This window comes from Pezoporus occidentalis, unplaced genomic scaffold (genome assembly GCF_034315485.1).
Source record: "Pezoporus occidentalis ecotype Australia unplaced genomic scaffold, CSIRO_AGI_Poc_V1 ctg20, whole genome shotgun sequence".
In the NCBI taxonomy this organism is placed as follows: domain Eukaryota; kingdom Metazoa; phylum Chordata; class Aves; order Psittaciformes; family Psittacidae; genus Pezoporus; species Pezoporus occidentalis.
This window is the reverse complement of record NW_026913856.1, coordinates 5483145-5500563: the sequence shown is the minus strand read 5'-3', so window position 1 is coordinate 5500563 and position 17419 is coordinate 5483145. Positions and strand designations below refer to the sequence as shown.

General features: G+C 40.2%; 1 protein-coding gene across 4 annotated transcripts in view; it reads right to left on the bottom strand.

The window, feature by feature from the left end:
• CMIP (c-Maf inducing protein) overlaps positions 1–17419 on the bottom strand; it is a 138644-nt gene that overhangs the window by 119472 nt on the left and 1753 nt on the right. The window lies entirely within an intron of this gene.

The following is a 17419-nucleotide window of genomic DNA, read 5'->3' as shown; positions in this document are numbered from 1 at the left end:
ATAAACATCTTCATTGAAAAGAGACTCATCCTGCACAGCCATTCATTACTGAGCTCATCTGTGAGAGACACGGACTGGCACATTTCTATGACAACCAAAAAGAAAAAAAAATAGCAGCTTGGCACAATTTAAACGGCTTTTTAAAGCCTCCCTATTGTTCCCAAGGCTGCTTTCTCTTCCTCTAGCATGTATAGTTATCTTGGATATACTGCCCAGAACATCAGCTCTTCCTGAACCGGTTCTCTTTTCGTTGGGAAACAGGGTCTTTTGTAAGATTTAGATTCAAAAACTAAAAGAATCGAAGGAGGTACTGCCCTACCAAGTCTGACTGAATTAGACTTGCATATACAACCTAAGGAGACAGCCCAAAAGGGACCATAGAAGTCTGAATTAATAAAGTGTTCCCCAAAAAAGCCTCTCTTTAAAAATGAGGAAGTTCTTTACTGCAAGGGTGGTGAGGTCCAGGCACAAGCTGACCAAAGAAGTGGTAAATGCTCCATCCCTGGCAGTGTTCAAGGCCAGGCTGGGCTGTACAGAGCCTTGGGTGACATGGTCTAGTGTGAGGCATTCCTGCCCCTAGGAAGAGGATTGGAACTATATGATCTTAAGGTCCTTTCCTATGATTAAGTCCCAATAGCTTGTTTTGTTTAAAGATCTTGCTGTGGATTAACCCAATAAGAAAAAGCAAAATTATCATTTTTCCTCAATTAAAACCAACAAAACTCAAAAACAAGTTTCACCATTTGAAAACCATCTTTCCTTCCCTTGCTGGATCTCGATCTGGGTTTTTATTTTTACACTATGACATCCTAATTTAAAAAAGAAATAAAAGGTAGGGAGGAAGCAACAGGTACAATATAACCAGTACAATGGTTTCTTTTTCCACCTACTAAAACCAGATAGATACAACAGGGAAAACATGACAGTATCTTCTTCCTTCTCTTCACAAGGATCTCATGCCACTATACACAGGATGACATAAAATTATGCCCTATTTCAGCCAAGATACAGGCTTCAGCTCAAGCAGCTTGTACACTTCCTTAAAGCACTGCTTATTTAAAAGTTCACACACTAAAGCAATTTAGCACCAGAAAAATAAAGCAGCTCTTTCTCTGACATATGTTGCCAGTCAATGCAGAATTCACATTGTCCTTATGTTTGTTATTCCATCCCCTCAGATCAGTGACTGCCAGCTTACACGATTCATTAATTGTAAGTAGTTAAGATTGTTTTTAGTACTATGGTACAGATGCCAAATCACTCTTATTGATTCCCAACACGAGAGGATGGTATGAGTAAAAACAATGGAATGGACTCGCAGGATCTACACAAGCCAAGCCACAAATATAGTGCCAGAAGAGGGTTTTTTTTTTCACTCCCATCTTAATTTTTTGAGATTTAGTCTCAAGCCAGACTCTGCTGAACAGGCAGCCTGATGGATCTTCCACTAAGACTCCTTCTTACTTGTAATAGCTCGTGCCATGTGACCACAGGAATAATAAACCACAGGAATAAGAGATTATTTTTTTAAGTCACAGAAACCTCAAGCGCAACTTTGTTATGGCCAAATTTTCTCCTGCTGTCATTAAAGGTTTCCCAGTTACATACAGACTGCACCCATCAAGTCAATGATTTTCATCTCGACAGTGTTTTGACTTGATCTTTTACTCACAAGTCATTTTGTTTAATTTGCTTCAGACATTTTTCCACACACGATTCAGAGCAGTGATACACCGCCAGGCAAAGTACTGAAATGTTCCCAAAGGCATAGATGAAGGAAAACTCTGTTATTAGTGGATCTAAAAGGTACTTCTTATTACTTAACCAGCTTGCCACAAAGAGTGTAGGTAGCACATTACTGTTCGCAAGTAGATGTGAGTTTGAGTCATGCAACAGAAACCACTACAACCTCCTGGCAGAATCAGATGCTAGAAAGACAAAAGGCATCAAAGTCCAGCCCTAAGGTCTCATTGATTCTCTCATAATTGAGGATAGCAGTGGTACATAAAGCCACAAGAAAGCGCATCTCCTTTCACTCCAGCTCTCCTTGCTCAAGGATCAGATCAAAAGCTGTAAGATACAATGATCTTCAGAAGGGCTTTACACTTACAAATTCAATCAATGGCAGAAATCTTCATAGAACCACAGAATGGTTTGGGTTGGAAGGGATTAAAGCTCATCCAGCTCCAACCCAACCCAAGCAGGGACACCTTCCACTAGACCAGGCTGCTCCAAGCCCCGTCCAACCTGGCTTTGAACACTGCCAGGGATGGGGCAGCCACATTTTGATTTTGACCAATTTCTAGTCAAAAAAAAAAAAGTTTATCCCATATTTTTAAGCAGTAGCTATTACACTGTTAAACTGTATTTTTCTGTGCAATGTTTCCCACGTCATAAAACTAACACAGGGATAAAAACTCAGGCTCAAGTGTCTTAAGAGGCCATGTGATAAACTATAGCAAATGCCATGGGACTGATTCTGTACTAGCTCTCACCTGGACTTGCAATGGACAAGACAGCTGGAAATACAGGCACTCTGATGAAAAAGAGAATTAAGGTACTTCTGATTCTGAAAACTGAGATATTGCACATGGTAAGACTGATTTCCATAAGTGCAGCACATTCCCTTCTCCAGTTTAAATCTGCAAACGGTGGGCTGCACTGTTTATTTTCTGCTGCCTACACAATGCATCAGATCTGCCTACCAGGAATACGTTACTATCTGCAGGAGTATGTTCCCCTGAGATATGTATACTCCCATCCACTCCGGAACAGGCAAAGACCACGCAGTATCACGTTGTGTTTCCAGCTCTCTCCAGCGGTATCCTATGCCACGTCCTCTCTCTCCAGTATAAAGATACACCACTTCTGAGACCAATGCAATCATCGCAGATGGTGATCAGTTACAAACAGGAAGCATCCGTCCTTCTGCTGTATTTCACAGAAGAAACCAGCAGCAAACAGTTCCCTCATCTCCACTGCTCACTTCTGTGCACTCAGAAACGCACATCTTCACACTGCTGTCTCTGTCTCCACAGCAGATAAGAGTGGCAAGAAAAAATTCAACCTACATGGCAAGCACTTCAATACGGGCAATACAACTGTTAAGATTTACTCACAACCACAGAGTTCCTGTTTTCTCCCTATACGGATGAGACTTCCAGTTCCCTGATGAGGAAATGAAGTGATGTGACATTAAGCAGCTCATGAATCTCTTCAATTAATGCATTCTGCACAACGGAGACTTCCAGGGAATTATCTGCAACCACAGCACTGCCTCATTCCCACTGCCGTGTCCCTGAGAATGAGTCACTGCAATTCCCATGTTCTTGTTGCAGGCAGAGACAGAGTCCTCTGTCTTCGTTAAGTCTGGTTGGAATCAAATACTGAAACTACTTACACAAAACTTTAATTAGGGTTACCTTATTTTCTGCAACTATGGAAAGCACAGTTACCGTCAGCTCTCCACTCTTCGCGCTGACTAGAACTTACGCTACAGGAGACAACATTCCATCCCACCATCTTCAGGGAACAACTGCATAAGTTTATAAACAGTACCAAGATAGCAGGAGGCTTGCAAGCTGCACATCTCCAATGCTGAGCTATATTACAAATCAACTGCAAAGCTATCCTGGCACAGGACCTAAGTTCCAGGAGGAAACAGGACAGCAATGGCTGAAGCCAACATGGGTACATCACTCTGGGACCCAAATACATGACCAAGCTCAGTACCATTCCACAGTGAGACCCAGGGGCACCACTCTCATTTCTGAATAGGTCAGCCCCTTCTAGTAAGTCATGGGAAGTAGAAGGGGGAAGAAGAGAGTTTTGAGATAGGAGGTATGCCTTACTGCCCTCCGTCATACCAAGGGTCAAGAAGGTCTGCTAAGCCTGCAAAGTGGCTCTCCTAAGCCACCAAACTATTGCAATATTTAAAAGATTCAAAACATATTATTTACTTTAAATAACTTTTCATTTAAAAAAAATAAATTGCATTTAAATTAAATAATGCCAATTTAAAAGATATTTTATCTTTATCAAATTGGTTCAGGGGATATAGGAGTTTGACAGTGGCTGGTTTTGCACATTTCTGGATACTGTAATTTTCATTTAGAAAAAAACTTGCCAGAAAAGACACAGAATCTGTGTTAGAAGTGTTTTAAAGCTTGAGAAAGCCTTTGCTGAATACAGCTACTAGTCTGTATGTGTTTCATGTGATTTGCAAACTAGAAACACTGGAATTTTAGGCCAGGAAGATGTCATTGACTAATGGGGATTCTCCCTTCCCTCTGGAGTATAGGTTTATAGAAGAATAAGATCATGCTCTCCAGGCAAGTTTATATGAAATGATTGATCTCCAGCCAGCTGCAGTCAAGACATCTGCTTGTTTTCATTTTACTACAGGGAGCTTCACCCCCCTCCTTACCTCCAAAGGCAGCCAAGATTACATCCAATTGTAAAAGGAAAACTTTTAATAATTTCAGAACTAAAACTTGAGAAACTGGGTAAATTGCAGAGGCCACAGATGCACCTCTGCCCCACCTAAAGCACTCCAAAGAACATGAAGTGAAAACTAGGCTGAGGAAGTCCTATTTAATCGAGTCTATTGACCTTAGCACAGAGACATCACTGCTGTATCCTGTGCTTTACATGCAGATCTGCCCAAATACATGAAGGTATTCCTTTGTTTCGAGAAACCCTCACACATTCCACATGGGATCATGCAGACGGGTCCTCGTGTGGTCAAATAAAGTTTGTGAACCCGTGCCTTTATAGCTTTTCCATATTAATCCGCACTCTGGGCATATATCCAATTAAAGCCTTATGTATAGATCACTAGGTTACTAACTGGCTTGCATACTTGAGGGCAGGGGAAAATAACAAGCTCATGACTGCATAATTTCACACTGCCTGCGCTTTCACTTTTATATGCACAAGTCTTTTAATCTAGTCTTACCATAAATAAAGAGTAATAAGGCTTGCTGATAATACTGTTGGGTCCCTACATGCTGGAACACACAGTAGCTCGTGGTGAATGCACTTACATTAACACTAACTCCAGTGCAAAGATGACAAGGTCTTTTCACGAGCACACTACAAAAACAGGAAGCAAAGGGGAAAACTTCACAGTGTTTGGAAACAGCAGAGCATTGTTTGTACAGGCTTTTCTAGCAAATGCAACAGAAAATAAAATGGGTAACATGAAATCGGAGCACAGCACAAATGTCTCAAGACAGCGGCTCCCTAAAGATCTCCAGGTTCAGACTATACAGGCAAGAAGATGCACGGGGCTGGGGGGGGGGGTCCTCTTTATTTCTGCTAAGAAAATCTGGCAAAGACAGACAACCTCCCAAACCCTTGACATTAAGGCTAGATAATGTAACACAGCACTGCACCTTCACCTCAGTTAGAGTGGGTATGATACACGAAGAGGCATTAGGAAACACATAATCCTCACTGTAGAACAATGCCAAGTATTTCCATGATTTTTTAAATACAGTAATATTTTTAATACTATCATATTTAAGTATTTCTATGATTTTTAAACTGCATTCAAAGGGAAGATACAATGGCACAAGCTTCACACACTGTGGGCTGCCCCAGAAGGCTACCTTCACCTCATATGAAGAGGCTGCACTGTGCACTACATCCCTTCAAGATGAGTCAAAAAGCTCCAGTCACAAGCACGCTGCGGTCACCAAGTCAGAGACTTCCCCTTTCAGCTGGAACACACAGATCCGATCTGTGAGCTGAGGCTGCTTTGTTTAAATTTTTTCATATCATCACCTCTTTTCTTCCCCTTCCCCCCTCAAGTCCACTCAGCCCATGCTGTAGTACCATTAAGTGCTTACAGCCTGCACAATATATATAGATAATGCATGCAGTTGGTGCTGCCTCAATCCTGGCTCAGCACAGGTTTAAAGCAACAGAGGACTGATTCTGTATTTGGGCAAGCACCAAGGAGGACTCAGTGCTTTCCCATCTCATCTATCTCCATGAAGAAACAGCTTTATACACAGTCAACTCCCACGATAGATTTGATTTCACCAGATTAAAGTACATTAGTCAACCCAAGTCACTGGGGACATCTGAAATAACTTAAAATAAATCAAGAGAGGATTAATTTCAAAGGAGGCATTGACACACCACCAAAAGAAGTGTACGCTAGTGTTAGGAGAGAAGCCATTAGCAGTATTTCTCAATGCCGGTAATTTTTTCCACCACAAACAGTACAGCAAGAAGATGTTACAGTCTTGGGGCAAACGCTTGGCTCCAAAGGCAAAACGGTTACCTAGAAGGAGTATGTCAATATTTAATACCAAAGTGCATGTCTGATCCTGCACATTTCATTTAATTTCAAGCTCTTCCAGCTTTATTTCCTGTTTCATTCACAGCAACCAGAAAAGATGGATTATCTAACCTTAGAAAATGTGTTTTCAGTCAGACAAGACATGTTAACTGTGTCCATCCTTTCACCTTCAGCAACAAAGTTTTGTGCCAGCACATTCTACGTTTTCTTCAACGTCCACATTATTTGGTTGCAAAGCAGAGGAGATTGTCAGTGCCAGGAATCCACTCAAGCCGCTTGCTCCTCTGGGAGAAGAGGAAGAGCCTGTTCTGTGCCTCTGGATGTCAAGATACTTTTTAGTTAAAAAAAAAACATAAAATTATTAGCAGAGGCAAAATAAAATAAAAATAAAAAAAAAAAAAAAGGAGTTGAAAGAAGTACTGAAAGTAATGACTAATAACTTGTACTTGTGTAATCTATTTCATCAATGTTCCTCACCTTCATATGCCAGGAAAAAAAAATGGCTGTGTTTCATAACAAAAATGATCAGGAATACTACTTCAAGCCCTTACGACACAGCTGGAGCTGCTACTCCTTTTGTAAGGAATGTATGAAGTAGTATCAGAATTGCTGCACTGAAAGAATAAGCTGAAGCTCTTTTGCCAATACTATAATCATGCCACTATAAGCTATATAATAAAGGCAGAAGTTTACAGCAGTTGCACCGATTTTTGTCTTCTTCAAACAACGACTGAACATCTGTAACCTGACATTGTTTCCTCTTTCTCCAGACATTCAAATAAACCTCTCTCTGTTCTGTGTTACTGCTGGATAAGGAACCCTTCATTGAACATGATTCATCTTCCACAAGGAATTAACAGGTACTTAAACTATGGGCATTTCACAACTCAGTGGTAAAACAAGGACACAGACAGATCTTGTTCAACACAGTCCATCCAAGTAGATGGAAATCTCCTCTGCTGCAAAAGTTAATGCTGTTCTTCAAAGAATCACTGGGACTTCCACAGTTTTGGTCCCCTCCTCCCACTTTTTCTCAGTGCCAAAATACTCAGATGACAGAACACTATTAACTATAGTCACAGCATCGCGGAGCCAGAGCATTCAAAGCGGGCTCACGCTCACAACTCTCTGTCTATCTCTGATATCCAATGGGCAAAGAAACCTCTCATTGTGCAACTACCTTTCAAGCTGACAGGAACAACTCAACACTGAGATCCCCAACTAGAATAACTGCAGATACCAGAAAAAGTCTGCAGAGTTACATTAGCTAATGATGATGGCTCAGAGATCTACTATTTAAGAGCCCACATCTTTTTACTTTCAGTTTCCTACTTTTTTTACAGCTTACACTGTAGCAAATAGAAATCTGGTGTTTTGGTATGCCTCTGCAACCCTATTCTTCTCAAATGATTCCTAAATTTAAGAGCTTAACATCAAAAAGTTTGTATGGTAAATCCAAGGTATGAGAAGGGAAAGAGAATTGCTGATCTTCTCAAAAACAACTCTCAACACCCTGCTTCTATAGTAATTTTGAAACATCATTCTCATACTGAAAATTTCAGTGCAGTCAAGGTTTCCCTGACTTACTCTTTACTGCTGAATTCAATCTTAACAGCCTCTAAATCAAAAGCTAAGTGGTAGGCTGTCAGAAGTGACTATTAGGGGAACATACAAAGCATGCACGCCTCAGAAAGCAAGAGACTTGAAGTGATTGGCACCTGGCTCCACGACAGGTATTTTCTTTGCAGGAAGATGGAAGGGTAGCAAAAAGAACACAACACCCTGGACTACATTCTGCTGTCAGTCACTCTCCCACACTTCCACTGATTTTAAAGGAGGTTTACAGCCATTAAGAAAACAAATAGCCATCAAACTCAGGAGGGAAGATGCAGCCTGCCAGCCAAAGCAAAGGCAACTTGATTTCTGCTCCAACCCCTACCAGTAATTTATTGTGAACATCAGAGCAAGGCATGAAATGCTACTGGTTCTTGATATCCAACCTATGGGTCAACTCCAACAGTGAACCACAGATGCACACACCAACTGCAAACTAACCATGAACTAGCAGTACCAGACCTGTCTGAAAAGTCTCATCTACATTTGTCTCTTTGTTTTCCCCATGTATAAAAACACTGACAATAAAGCACTTTGTGATAACTGAAGTAACAGTGAAACTGAAACCCAGTGACTTGTAGAATTAAGTCATCATACTGCGATCCAAAAAAACATTTTTTCTGATTACTGTAAAGGCCAAAGATATTTTTTTTATATTTTTTTTATTTCATTCACAGGTCAAACAGACATTCATATTTACAGAAAAAACACACACACCCTCAGTATTTTGATTTTAAAGTTGGATTCCCCTTGGCAAGTTTCATAAACTTGTTTTTTTAAAGCAGTTTTTATTTTACTATTAAAAATGCCTATCCCTGAAAATGGATAACGAAGTCACCCAGTCTTATGTTAGGTGCTTGCTCAGAAAGAGTAAAACCATGGCCTGCTCACAATACGCAATGACTGTATTACAGCAGCAAACAAAAAACTCTGTGGTACAACAGAACCCCATTACACCAGGAACCAGACAGGGCAACTGACACCTGCTGATCCCTAAAGCTTACATTCAAAAAGCTAAAAAAGACAAAGACTGGCAGGAAATGGCCACTGCCATGTGAAAAATGGCAATATCACAGCTTTACCATTAAGAAATACCTGCTCTGTGCTGTCTGAGCCGTACTTTGTGAACACACCATTGGCATCTTCAGGAGGTTTAGTGGGAAAAACAAAAAAAAAAAGTTTTCTTCTCAAAATTACCCAAACTGTCTACCTGATTTAGCTCAGTTAGAGGTTAATTGTCTATACACAAATAAAGAATGAGGTAACTTTTTGGTTTACAGAATTTCTGCCTTACTTTTGGGTTAACACCACCAGAAACCTCATTTATAAAATCTGCATAGACAAATGTACGCATCAAAAATATGGTAACTTCTAAGAGAAAACAGATATTATTTATGATTATCCCTTTCAAACAGTTTCTCTTTAGGCCTAAGGAAAACATTATGCAAAAAAAAAACCATGAAATAATTATATTTCTGAATACAATTATGTATTCTCAAAAAAAAAAAACAAAAAACCAAAAAAACCTATCTCTGATTTAGCTTAATCTCAACGTTCTTCAGGCAATGTTTATTGTGCCACATGTCCACCTTTGTAATCAAAATCCTACAAACCTAAATCCATTTCTGTGTGCATTTAGGGCTTGAGGTTTAGGTTTTTTCTTCAAAAGGGGAAAAAGACTTTATTTTATTCAGCATTTCTCTAAGCACTGGAAATCCAAGAAGCAAAAGCCCTTTAGTGACAGTTCCAAGCTCTTCACATCCCCATTCTTAATACCATGGAATTAGAGGTCTGAAATTTTAGAAGCATTGGATAGTTGTTTTTATTTCATTCTTTTTAAAGCCCTGGTTATGACTCTTCTCAATGAGAGTGAAAGCAATTTCTCCTTTTAAATTTTCCTTCCGATGAGAAAATCATGTAGTCTCTCAGTCACAGGAACAAGAGCTTTAGAGAAACTGCAACATACTTTGAAAAGCACAAGAGCTCTCACCCCTGAAACAAGTGGTAATTCTGAGCAGACAACGGAGAGACACACTTCAAGGGCCATAAAAGGCTCATTCCACTCTCAACCTCAGGTTCTGCCACTGCCTACAAAGTGAAAATGGCTGTAAGTGTAAATATCAGGCAAGATAACAGCAGAAGCAGCGAGAAATTGGGGGTATCCCCTATAGAGGATACACCCCCATGCAGACTTCAGCCAGGACCACATTCCACAGCAGTATATCAGCAAATTTCAAGACCAAAATGAGGGGAAAAAGAAAAGACATCAACTTGCAGCAAGCAGCAATTTTTTCTTAATAAACCTCTATTGCCTGGGGAAGAGAGGCAGGGGGGCAGCTGGCACATGTCCCATAGGGCAGCAGCAGTGGCTGGCAGGACCTTTCTGGGAATCCTGAATGAGAAAGGCATGCACCCCAGTGCAGTGTGACCCAGGGCCAAGCCAAATCACATTTCCCTGCATCACTGGCATGGGCTCACACTCCTCCCACAGTACCTTCACTTTTCAGCTATGGGGATGACGTCCGTAAGTACATTTGCTGACCCACCACAACTCTACTGTATAATTAAGCATTAATACACTGCAGCAAACCATGTATCTTCCCCAGCTTTGCAGTGCATGAATGCACAGAGAAAGCACTTGGTCCCATGGTCTGTCATGCTTTTATGAGGTTTGCTGCTGTCCATGCCAGGGCTGTCAGACTGTGGTGAGCAGTGCTCATTAGTTTCTCTGTCCTCAGCCTCCGTATTCCCCACAGAGGAAAGTAAAGTCACAAACTCACTTTCCATCAGGACAGCACCTGTCTGAATATTGACATAAAAAGGGGTGAAACAGCAACAGCTTCTACACCAATTCTGTCTAACAGTGATGTTTCTAAGCCTCTTGCTCATGAAACAGCCAACCAAAGGAAAAAAGCAGGGCTCTATTCTGCAGAAGCCTGGCAGCAGAGCCAGCCATCCCCCGCAGCCAGCAGCCAACCTGAAAGCTGCACAGTGATCTTTCCCTGAACCTTTCTGGCTCTCTGAACAGCACATCCTGCCATTCACGTTACAGGCAATGAGTGGTAATCCCTCTCCTCATATTACCCTACTGATTTCAACAGAGCGAGACCAAGAATGTACGTGACCAAGTGTACTTCCAGTTCAGATTTTATTCATTGCAACTTGACGGGCTTCTTGAGCTCAATTAGTAATGGCACACATCTAGCAGACATGTTCAAATCCAGAGGAAAAATGTGCCTTTTTTCCTCAGATTCTCAAAAACACACACACACAAAAAAAAAAACACTTAAAATTATTTTAAAACATACTGAAATCCGAGATGAAAGCAGAAGGACACAGCCTGCACCATGAACTCATTCCCTGGACACTACAGTCTGCGGACTGGCATGTTAACCTGCTTTTGTATTTCCCACCCTATCGGTCCTGTCCCATTAGACATCGGACAGCCCAAGTGGCAAAGGCAAGAAATAACTTTAATTAATGGAAATGACAGCAACATCAGATGTCCACAAACCCCGAAACAAGACCCCCTTCCACCAAAACCTAAAAAGTATTGTTAAATTATCCTGATTTCTAAGCCTAGTAGTGAAGGCCTTTTAATTTAGCATGTTTCTGACTCCTTCATGTTTTCTCTCCACAATCACAAGAGCTGAAACTTCACTCACTGTTGACGTGTTTGGCTATAATGTATGCTTTTCAATTGTCTTTTCCTTTTCCTGGTATTGCCCCTGCATTCTTAAATATTGTGCAAAACAGGAAAATTTTACGCAATGATTTAATAATACATTGGTTTTGGCAGCAATTCCAGCCTACCATGTTTCCCTCTCTCCTCTTCCTCAACAGTCTGGCGGACTATCCACTGAAACAGATCAGTTCCTTGATCCAGTTAAAAGACAAAATATCTGCGAAAGGTTCAAACAGAGAAAGTGTTTCCCAACCCATTCACAGAGATTTTCCCAATGTGACCCTGGAAACTGTTAAGCACATACAGAAGACATATTGACACAGTATGGCACAGATGAAGAAATGAACAGCACAGGCCAAGACAACGTTACTGCTAATGACATTTCATCATCAGACTGTGCAATGAAGTTATTGAGTGCACATACCTGCACAAGCACTGTATATGGATTTCACATGCTAAAGTATCAATCATCTTCAAGTACACAATTGTTTACGGAATGAAGCACTACATATCTATAAACACATGCAGACACAGAACAAACTGATACAACTAGCACTGTTCAAAACACTACTAAACAAGCCACAACCTACCCATGCAACCCACAACCTAATTACTTGTAAAGACTGAAATATTTGAGGTAAGTCTCTTCTTTTCGTAAATCCTATACAGGGAGATAACTAAACACCTAGTAATCCAAACATGCTTTCTAACACAGAAGGAAATGAAAGTACCCTTTTTATTCTACGTTAAAACTCACCTGTTATTTAGGAGCTTCAAAAGTATAAAGCAATTATATGCAATAAATAGCTAAAAAATGAAAATTAAAAAAAAAAATCACTCCTCTTTATGTACTAAACCTACCACCGTTCTCCTCTGAAATGTCCGTCAGCATACACTGTTCTGGCAGTGATTCTGGTGGGACTAAGGCTTCAGCCTGTTCTCCCACTCTCACTAACAACACAAACTCGCAGTTGAGGTTTGTCAGTGCAAATAGGACTCTCAACCTGGCCTTTCAACTCTGAAAAACTGAAGATCCTTTTTGTGGTTTACAGAATCGTAAAAAGGGTTGTGTTGGAAGGGACCTTTAAGGATCGCCTCATCCAACCCCCCTGACCTGGGCAGGGACATCTTTCACTAGATAAGGTTGCTCAAAGTCCTGTCTAACCAGACCTTGAACACTGCCAGTGATGGGGCATCCACAGCTTCTCAGGGCAGTACTTCCTTTCCTAGAAGGACCACACCCCGACTTCAATGATCTGATGATCCAGCATCACCAGTTAGAATGCTCTACTACAGAAAGATGATCTCACAGTTCCACAAAGGCCCAGCCCCAGGAGGGATGCTGAGCTCCTCCAGTCCCTGCTTTGATACAGGATCAGGTCTCCGCTGAGGACCAGAGGCAATTTAGAAGCTTCCTCAGGGGGGCTATTACCACCATGCTGTGGCTATCACCACATCTTTACTCCCCAGCCAAAACGAAAAATGAGGCAGAAGTATTTCTGAGTATCCTTTTTGCACGTAAAATTTACTGCCTGGGTGTTAACACTAATAGCCTTGAGATTTCTCACTCTATCAATGAATACAGCTTCTGTTTTCATATTTTATATAAGTTCTGTGATATATAAACACATACCTTAACACTACACACTTATAAATATCCTTTTTAACCACTGTAGGAACTGTATTTCCAAAGGTATGTTTGATAGGCATTAAACAACTTTAAAGAAATACCATTTCAGGTTTTCTTATGCAGAGCTACTAAGTAATACAGCAATAAAATAAGTCTGTCACAACAGAGTAATGTTTCATTAAACGGCCAGATCTTCAGGAAAGTTTGGGTTTCATTACTGCAGGCACATGCCTACCTTTACTTCTGAAACACAATCTCAATTTCACCAGCATAGATAACACAGAGCAATTTGGTCTCGATTTGCAGAGAATTCTAAATTATCATGGTTATACGCCAATTACAAGATGCAGTGTTCTCTCTGATGTGCCTGAAGAAAATACCTGATAGACAGAAACAGGAGCAGGCAAATCATTTACACCAAAAACTTCTTGTCAAATGAAAGCAGTCATCTGCAACAGTAAAGAATGAGAAATATTAAATTTAAATAGTAATTTATCATTCAGATAAAAAAAATCTTAATTTGCTTTGTTATTTATGTGTTCATACTTATTTATACATGCCATGATGGCAGGTCTATCAAGCTAGTTTTACTCACATTTTTAGAGCCCCATCAATAACACAGGGCTCAAGGACAGCACCTGGTTTACCGAAAAGACAGTTTAGTTTACTTTTTATTATTATAGCTAATTCATAATAATTCTATTTGGGATCTGGCTAATGCTACAATATTTCTTTTCAAGGAAAGCTTTAAAAAAAGAATCTTTTAAGATTGTTTTGAAACTTCTGAGCTGTGCATAATACTTCCCACTTGAGCTAATTGTTTTTGAAGGGAAATTTAATTTTAAAAAGTATGTTTTTCTAACTAATGGGAACCTGTGCTAAAGTAAACAATGAGTCCACCCTGATAGGAGTTTTTGCTCTATCTTTACCAAAAGTAGGAAGGAAAGACATGCAATAGCATGCTGAAACACATGCAGTAGCAGAGTTGTTGAATTTCAAATAACAATTAGAAGACAATTTTCTATTCCATTTCTACTTGAGACAGATCATCTTGCCCTGCCTCATTTAATATTAATTGGTTATGTTCCTGTCTGTAGAAGAAAATATAAATGCAGTTCCCTAATCCACTTACTTTCTTGTTTCAAATATACTTCTGATCTTGTCAACAAACTCCTGTCCTCACATGCCACTTTTGTACAGAAAAAGAGTGTAAAAGACACATCTTTTCAGGACTGTCACCAGCTCCGAATATAACATTACCTTAAACTTCACTTACCTGCCAAGGCAAAGCCAAAGAAACATAAAATGGGCATGAAAAGCCAAAGTTTCCACCTCCTTGGGGGGTATTAATGAGTAACTTCATGGCTTCAATTATGTCTTATCTTCCCAGATGGGAATTAGAGAGGTCAACCCTAGCCGGGGAAAACGAATCGCTTGTTTATTCTTCCCCTGTCTGCTGCGCATACATATGTATCACAAGTCTTTCTCGCAAGCCAGTACTCTAAAACTCATTGTCCGAAACATCTTCTCCCAAGTGGTGCAAGAAAAAGCAGGAAAGAAAAAAGCAGGGCAGAGACATGAAAGGGACAAGGCAGAAGGATATTAAAAGCATGGAAGTTCAGTTATGACAGCTACCTTTAAACTACTGAAAATTAAATTTTAACATGGCTGCTGAAGATAGCCACAGGGTTATTCTTCACACACACGGAAAGAGAGTCACACAAGGAATACTGAATTGGGTTTTATTACTGTCTTTGTTTTTACAATCGCTGCCCTTCAAGCTGTGTAAGGACAGATCTCGCTAGGAAAACAAAAATTAGTAAGAGAACTACATCTGAGTTTGGTAGGTGTTTATAAAATAAACATTATCTGTCCCATGGGGGAGAAAGTCAGATTCATCCCCAGGCAAGCTGATGTCTGGCAAACAGAGTTTCTGAGTATCAAAATTTCCTACAGGGACTTTAACATTTACATTTTTAAATAAATAAATAAATGGAGTTACAGATATGTATTTACTTTCACCAAATAAATCTTAACCAGAATGAAAGCCGGGCCAAGATGGGAGTGAAACTGTAACAGTGAAACTGTAACTGTGAATCTGTACTGTATTTTACCCATTCTTTCACAAATGAGAAATGTGAAGCAAATAATGGAAACAACACATGAATAGATAAAACTCCTAACACCTACAGTTACGGAGCTCTCCACTCCACAAGCAAATACTTTTCCACTGCATATACCGATTATTTTATTAACATGGACTAACTTTGATTGTAACACGTGTTTGCGATAACATCTCAGGAAAAGCACTTTGTAGAGAACATTATTTTCTTCCTCCCTAAATTTAGATAAAATAAAGTCCTAATACTTGTTCCATCACATTGTTACATGGCGCTTCTGCTATCTTGTCAGCACAAAACATGTAACTGTCTAATTAAAAAACAGGAGTAGTTACCTCTCACAGAAAAAAAAAAAATTAGGTAAGGTCTCATTATTCAGACTCATATATGGTCACATACAGTGTCTACTCATGGAAAAAGCTGCAGATGAACCACCCATACACAAACTACTGCGAACTCCTACTTTACAGCTCAGGCATTGACAAGTAAGAGCTTGTGTGGAGTAGACTTGAATTCAAATACGTGTCTCAAGTGACAACAAAAAGGACAGAATCAACACATAACTTACCCACTGTAGTCACAGACATAATTTGCCAGATCTGGATTTAGCTGTCATTACAACTTTTGCTTTCAAATGCAAAACAAAGTGATGTTATTTTCCTGTTCAATTTTATTCACGTTACATAGAATGCAGTAAAACTCGTCATGCCAGAGGATTTGCAAAGGGATGATGTGAAGATTAATTACTAGCTGCTCATAAAGCACCCTGCCTGTGGAAAGCCCTATGTGTAAAAATGACCCTGTTATCAAAGTTGTTGAGTGCTCCCAGTGCTCGCTTTCAGTGAACGGTATGGATATTTTTCCACAGCTCCTGAAAACCAAATCAATTGTGTTTAAATACCCACCTACAGTTTCAGGAAGTTTTGGCATTGTTTCTGTACCTCACTTCTGCAGGGGCTGGGGGTTAAACTGCCACGGATTTTGCTTAAACCCTATCTTTTCAGCTCAAAAGAAGTTAAATCAAGATATCACAGAACCAATGTCTGAAAGATACCTGACAAACGTACCCACGCATTCAGGCAACAAGTGAACACGGACCTTATCCCAGTGCCCCAATTACTTTGTGGAAACCAAAGACACTATTTGAAATAATAAAGCACAGATATTTCTGTGACTAATGGTATTTACTTGGTGAGTTAGCGCTGGAGCAAAATGATAAGGAGCAAGACCAAGCACAAAGAGCACTGCTTAACAAAATGGAGCCTGCAATGGTATGTATAATGTTTTAGTATCTTCTTGTTGTTTATATACACAAAATAATAAGGAATGAGAACACCTCAATGTTAATTAAATCACAACCCCAGAGGACTTCATATATTTTTTGAGAGATGGTTTCTTTGGTGACAGGTTTGCCAGCAGCTAGAGTTTGGAGTCTCCTGTACAAACACAACTTCATGCCCCGTATTGCCACATCGCAGAGATTAACATCTGAAGCATGATCATGCCTCTCTCTACCGGCATCCTTCTGCTCAGAAATAATCGACTATGCATACTGCCTGGAAAATGCCTCCACTGATACTCACCTTCTCCTCTGTGCTGATGGTATCTTAATACAATGAAGAAGCGCAGAAACTCATTGGCCTCATGTCTTTTGGGGGTTTTATCAATACTTGACCAAGTTTTTCCTTCTCCCCTTATACCATAGTTCCGTCAAAGAAAGGAAACATTACCTTGGAAACATCCTCGACAGCCCGGTGGAAAAGGCAAGCAGGGATGTCATTGTGGCACACAGAATTGCCCTGTTAGAACAGGCAGTTGGCCTACCTGAAGGTTAAAGAGGCTCCCACCAAAAACCTGCTTTGAATACTCCACACCGGAGCATGATGAAGGGGAGACATTTATACATGCCCCTGTGTGCCAAAGGGTGAAAAAAATCCACCCTCAGAGCACAACCCCGGCTGCATGAAACCCATTTCAACACACCATTGACAGAAATCCACACAAAAGCCAATCCACTCTCTCATACCACCAGTGTCCTATAGGAAGGCCAGAATGAAGCC